This window comes from Marmota flaviventris, chromosome 12 (genome assembly GCF_047511675.1).
Source record: "Marmota flaviventris isolate mMarFla1 chromosome 12, mMarFla1.hap1, whole genome shotgun sequence".
NCBI lineage: Eukaryota > Metazoa > Chordata > Mammalia > Rodentia > Sciuridae > Marmota > Marmota flaviventris.
The window spans coordinates 1,813,637-1,820,984 of NC_092509.1; positions in this window are offsets into that span (position 1 = coordinate 1,813,637).

Consider the following 7,348-nt stretch of genomic DNA (forward strand, 5'->3'; position numbering starts at 1 on the left):
TTGTGTTTAGTATGTTTTTACTTTCTTTTTTTCATCATTTGTTTTTCCTGTATTTTCTAATATTCATTTTTTATGGTGAGAAAAAATAGACCACTAGAATCTTCTAACATTTGCTACATTCAATCACTTGACTACTCACTAGCTAATATTTCTATTAAACCATCATTTTAAAGGTAGGACTGAGGTATGCTAAAAAACTATTTTCAAGGTCTACTGCAGAATAAGCATAACTTTCTTGAGCTCTGCAGTTAGAGCCACTGTTTCTGTCCACCAACTCTGCTCTCTTTTTAATTTTTTTTCTTCTATATTGAGTAACTCTCTTTGAAATGAGGCATGGGAAATAGCTTTTTAGATTTTTATTATTTATGAAAATCTATTTTTATTTATCATTGATGGACGATCTGCTTCATTTTAGAATACCAGATTGAATACTATTTTTCCTTTAACTCTTGTGCTTATTCTGTATTTATCATATATAATCCATCATTAAGGATAAATTCTTGGGTTTTATTCTTGCTTTCTTGAAGCTGACCATGGTTTTTCATTTCAGGATATTTTCTTTGTTTTAAGCATAGCTACTTGAGAAAATCTGGAGATATATTTAGCATATTTAAAATTTATTTTCTTGATTATTGTATTCAATCAAAATGGAATATTTCCAGACCTAATTTTCTTTTCAGTATATACATGTAGGAAAATGGATAAAATATGGAAAATAATATATCTGTTTTTCAGACCAAAAACAGGCATAGCAGGTGAGTGAAACCATAAGCAATAAGTGCAGACTGGTTAGGCAAACTATAACTTTATTTTAAAAAATGAATCTTAATAAGCACAGTTTGATAAAATGCTGTTAAAACTTATGGGTAAAGGGAAGTAAAAATAATCAAAGTATACCACTGTAAGAAATAATTGAGGTCTGGCACCTGAGAACAGACTGTGGGGGGAACTTCATGTTATAATAGGAAAGAATTCCTCACTTTCCCTTCACCCTCTCACCCACGTAACCTCACCAGAAACCACCAAGATGCCCAGAATAAAATGTTTCAAGTTCAATAGTCACAATCGTTCCAAATACAAAAAGCAGTTACAATTCAACTGAACAAAGAAGCTAATGTGCAAAGTTAAGGGGATCTGAGACATCATATAAAAAGTTAGGTTAAGGATAATTCTGTTTGTTTTTTTTTCTCTTTTTTGGTGTGTGTGTGTGTGTTTTGTTTTGTTCCAAGGGTGTGGCTATTCCTTGGTCACCTGAACTCAGAAAAGAAACTGTTATTTTGATGAAGTGTTAGTGGGTGACCCACATTGAAATCAGACAAATATTAAAAATTTTTTTAAAAGCCTATTAATCTGCTTGAATCAAATGTATGAAATATGACATGTAAAGAGCTTTGTAATGTTTTGAACAACTAATAATAAAAAAAATAAAAATAAATAAATAAATAAAAAGCCTAATTACAAAAAAAAAATGTTGCTACTTTCTCCCTCTACATTTTACTTTTTAAAGTATCTTTTTTTTAAAAAAAATATTCATTTTAGTTTTAGGTGGACACAATATCTTTATTTTTTTCACATGGTGCTGAGAATCAAACCCTGTGTGTCATGCATACTAGGCAAGCACGCTACTACTTGAGCCATATCCCCAGCCCTAAAGTATCTTTTTTTAAGTTATGATTTTTATTTTTTGTCCTGAAAAGTAGACAGTAAAACAGCTTCTGGAAAAATTTACAACCAACTGCATGAGGGTCTGGGAAGCTGAGAGGCTGAAGCAGGGCTGGGGGGGAGCAGACTGGAAGTCTGACTAAGGAGCAGGCTTCCCTTAGTCACTGGAGGCCAATTATAACTAAAAAGAGACAAAAATCAATAAGTGTTTGTAAACCAGGAAATGACACAGATTATCAAGTTAGTGTCAGTTATAAAAATTTATATAATCATGAAATTAGAGAAACCATGAACAGGATTAGAAAAATAATAGATGTAAATTATATTTTTAGAAGTTTATTTGTGATACATAAAAATAAAGATTTTAAATGGAAGGCAGAGAAATATGCAAGTCATATAGTACTTCACAAACCTTACTTCAGTTACAAAAGTATAATCAATTGATAACTTCTACTTATTTTACTCTCTATCTTCCTTGGCATTTCACCTGAGGTCACATTTGTAGATAGTGACCAATAACTAAGCAAATAACTAACCAAGAAGATAGTCACTGAAGTTACACTCTTTCTGAGAAAACCCCAATCAATTTCAGAGCAAAGGTGTGATACAACACCTATTCATTTCTTTCTTTGGGAAAAGGTCCCTTTTGTGAATCAGATAGAAGAGGAAATTGGCCAACCTCTATCAAAATATTACTAGAAATAAATATGAGTTATCTTCATTTAGAAGTGAAGTGAAATAAAATAACACCATTGTACAGTATCTTTCAGGATTACCCTTGAAAAATAAAAAATGAAAAAAAAAAAAAAAAACTCTTTCTAAAGAGCATAATACTTGGCAGCACACTTCATCCTTAATTTCATGTGGAAAAATAAGTTACCTCAGGTAAGAAGGTACATAAGAAGGTACATAAAATAATAAGAAGAAATCAAGACTTGGTCAAGGATTTAGAAGGAACTTTGAAGACTATAAAATTTGGGGGGTACAGTAATAAGGACGGATCTCTGAGAGAGACAATGAAGTGTAAATATAATGGGATTTCATGCTATCACATACCAAAGCACATACATCATGGATATTGTACAAGACAACCTAGTCGACAACTGGACTTGGCTAGTTGTTTTTATCCAGCCTCTGATGCCGCACAGGATGAATGAGGACTGAGTAAAATAGTGGTTTCCAGTCACCATATTTTATCTATCAAATGCTTCTTCCAAATATCTAGCCAGCTAGGAGGAGAGATCTATCTCTAGGTTCCTGTTAAAGCATCATTCTTTTCTTCATTTTCTCATAATAAATTAACAAGTGGATGTCTTTTAACCCAGAAATAATTTTAACCAGAAAAACCCAAACATTTTTTTTTTTTTTAATTTTGTTTTTACAGACAATAAATGCTAAGCAAGTACCACTAATAAAGTGTCAATACATCATGCCTAAAATCGAATCAGGTCACACTTAACAAAAATAAAGATATTACTATTGGTCTATGACCATGGTATCCACTGTATTATCATCTAAAAAATAGAAACAAAAAGCTGCTGGCCTGGTAGAATTCTGGAACAGGTGATGGTGTTGCTAACACTTCTTAAATTTCACATCATTATATCAGGTTGTGCTACCAAGAGACACAATATATAGATCCAGGAACCAGAGTGTCAAAGTTTAAGAGTCTTAACTCACCATCACTCCTATTAATGCACTTGGCAATCATATTTTCTTACATCATGCGTCTGCATCCTCCACTTTTAGAAATCCTAATTATTTAAGAGGACCCTTTACCAACAGGATGTTTAACAAAATTCCAACTAAAATTTAAACTGCACCTGAGGACTCTAAATTCTATGTACTAAGAAAACAGAAAGCAAGAGGAGAAATTACAATCCTAGGTAGGTCAATTCACTCTCCTCACCAGAAGGACATTGATTCCATGTTGCAATGCTAAGCAAGTACCACTAATAAAGTGCCAATACATCATGCCTAAAATTGAATCAGACCACACTTAACAAAAATAAAAATATTACTATTGGTCTGTGACCATGGTATCCACTGTATCCAAATATAAAAATCTATTGTATATTTGAAGATAAAAATCAGATGATTCAATTTGAAAACAGATGATCCAATTCTCTATTTTTTAGTATTCACTTTCCATACATGAATTGTAAAAGGATCAGTGCAGTAGTTGTGTCTTGAGAAAATTATAGTGAGGAGCCTCAAATGATTTGGGGATGAGTATAGAGACCAAAAGAAGTATGTTTAGTGGGTCTAAACTGAACAGAGGAAGAGACATAAGATGACTATTAATTTGACATTCAGTCTACACAGCTGTCAAAACTGTAATTAATTGCACTGTTTTCCATTCTTATAAGTTTTCTTCAGGAATAGAGTCTCACCAGTACCATAAACTAAGTACAGAACTTGGACTGAAAAGTGAGTTTTTGTGGTGTTACTACAGGGAACTATGCTTTATGGCACCATTAGGACTGAAGGATTCATTTCCCAGACAATTGCTGAAAGTGGTCTTTTCAAAATATTTTCATTAGTAGAAGATAGTTTTTCTGGCTGTTACCATTTAAGGTTTCCTAAACTCAAGACCGTTTGAGACTCATGTAAATCACACTCCATGTCTCAAGTATGAAAATACAAGAGTGCAAGACAGATCCATAATTTCACTTTGAGTAAGCAGAAGCCTCCTTTGAGATTAGACTGCAACCCCAGAGTCTGTGTACGCAAATGTGCTTCCTTCCCTTTATTTCCATTGTGCTGATCTGAAGCACACTAACTTATGGACTTCCAAGGTGCCTAGTCATGGTCTTAATCCACCTCCTGGAAAGCCCTAATTAGAACTCAAATGCATCCTTCATCTACTTCCAGACTTTCTGTTTTCCAGAAGGTGTTTAATTGATAGATAAAATATGGTGACTGGAAACCACTATTTTACCCAGTCCTCATTCATCTTGTGCAGCATCAGAGGCTGGATAAAAAACACACACCCTGGTTTTCCTGTGGACTTGATGCACAACATTTCCAGAAGTTCTTTAAAGTCTTTTTGTCACTGAAGATTACCTCCTCTTTTCATTGTGGAGGTTTGTCTCATTTTATGCTTCTCTTTTACTGTTACTTTAATTCATTGTCAGTAAAATAGACTTGTATATTTGAAGATCCAGATCTCTAAGTAAAATAGTTAGTTTATGGGCTTATAATACACAATCAAAAATTTTCAATACATTTAAATATAAATTTAGATCCATGATTAAAATTGGAGGAAATAAAATAGGCTTTATTAGGATGTAATTCTGCACTACAAAATTATCTTTTTTTCACAAAGGATAAGAATTTTGGAAGATAACATAACACTAAAAAAAAAAAGAATCACTATTTTTTATATATAGATGTGCTTGAAAGAGAATAAAAATTTCACCATAAATTGATGATATAATATAAAACAAAAAGCTTTATAACCAAGTTCTGTTTATTTTTGACAAAACATATTTGAAGCAAAAATACCAAATCCATGAATCTCCTCAAAACACTATACAGTGAATAGCATTTCTACACAAAACATATATTTTTATGATATTATGTAAATTTTCTAGACATAGATGTAGAGGTTAAATACACTAATATTATTTCTCAAGGCACATTTATTTTGAAGCACAGTTCCATAAATCTGCAAATAAAATTAAATTTTACTTATTATACACAGATCAGTACCGCAAAAATGACCAAATACCTGGATATATTTCCTTTGACAGATTTCTCTTTCCTAAACAATAAGGTCAGCTTTAATATAATATATCTCCTACCTTTTCAGTGACACAGAATTTTTAAATTTTAAGCAAACTTCTCCAATAGGCTCAAAATTCACCATATAACTATGGTACTAATACAATTAGTTATGGATGATGTTACAAGAAAAATTCTTAGTTCTTTTAAGAGAGTTTTTTGAAATGAAACACTATATCAACACATGATCCTTCAAACAAATTACGATAATGCATGCACAGCAATAAATTTGGAATAAAGAAGGTATAGACATTTATTCGCTACAGGACTTTGAAAACACATGCTTTGGACCTAAAAGACAGTTATTTTGCTTTGTAATTGCAGCACATTTTATAGCTTTGTGAGGAGTTTTAGTTCTAAATTTTTGTTTTGTGATCTCACGTGCTTCATGTATTTAGATGTATTAATGTAATATATGCTTATATGAGTTATATGCCTCTTTCTATTTATAGAATTAAAAAAAAAACTCTTGGTAATCATACAGTTTCTAAATTAGAGAGCAATTACCATGCAAGCTAGAAAATGCACAGTGGCTTAAAGAACTCCTCATTCCAGAGTCTAGCCTTAGAGTTTTCTCATAGTCGAAGATCAATAAATTTATATGGATCATAAAGTTAAGATCTGTTTAAACTTAAAGTAAAGAAATAGGAAGCCAGACAGGTGCTTATTCACAGATGTCAAGCTGTCATTACTGGGAAACCCAAGGAGTCCTAAAGTGCAGTCTGTCTCTCTGATTGATGTAGTTATGTAAAATTCAAGTCCTGCTTTACTTCCCCAAAACTTTGGCTTTCCTTTGTCATTTTGTTCTTTGTGTTTCAGTGACCAGAGAAAGAGATATGTTTACACTTATTTGTTCATGCTAAAGACAAAAAACAAACAAACAAACAAGCAAAAAAAGAACTTACAAACAACCGAGTTTGTAAAAAAATCAGAAATTTAAGTACAGTGATCAGGGTAGAATGGGATTCTACTGACCTAAATGTTCCTTTAAGAAAAATTAGATTCAGACATTTTCATTGTGACAGAAATGGGAAAGGGTATATATGTATGTATATAGTCACATATATATACACACATGAAACTAATACATAAAGAATGAATTAACACAAATATTCCTCCTCTAAACTTGGAAATTATATTCCTGTTTATTTTTAATCGGGAATGGGAAATTACTAGTACATTCATTTGATTTTCAAAAACATTTAGTGTGCTTCCAAACCCTTTTATCATGATTCTCTCATTTGTCATTTCCTAACTGAAAGAGTACAGGATCAGGAAATTTTTAATCTTTTGAGTTAAATTGGATCCAAAGACTTTATGAGAAATATAATTAGTTTATGGCATTGTTATATTGCCCTCTATGAAATGAAGTTTTGAACATAGAATATCATTTCATTCTTAAAATTTAAAAAAAAATATATAATTACTCAAATTATAGAATTCACATCAATAGTAGTCCTATTTTATTTTTTTAATATTACAGAAGCAAGTTTATAAAAAATGATAAATTACAGATGGAGATATGGCTCAGTGGTGGAGCACTTGCCTAGCATATGTGAGGTCCTTGGTTTTATCCTCAGCACCACATGAAAATAAAATAAAATAAAAATTTATAAAATATCAAGTTAAAACTCATGTCTTCTTTTATAATATGTATACAAATAAGTAATTTTTAAAATCTGTAGATGACATTCCATATGTAAGTTGTATCAATAGAACTCATTAAACTTAGAACAAATGGAAAACTAAAATTAATCATTATTACCTATTAAAAATGACTCATTTTAGGAGGATATAAAATTAAAGAAGCAAACATTGTTAGAAGAAAATATCCTCAATGTGCCATACAGAACACAGTCCTCTGGATTGAGTAAAATTATTGGAGCTGAAGTCTCTCTCC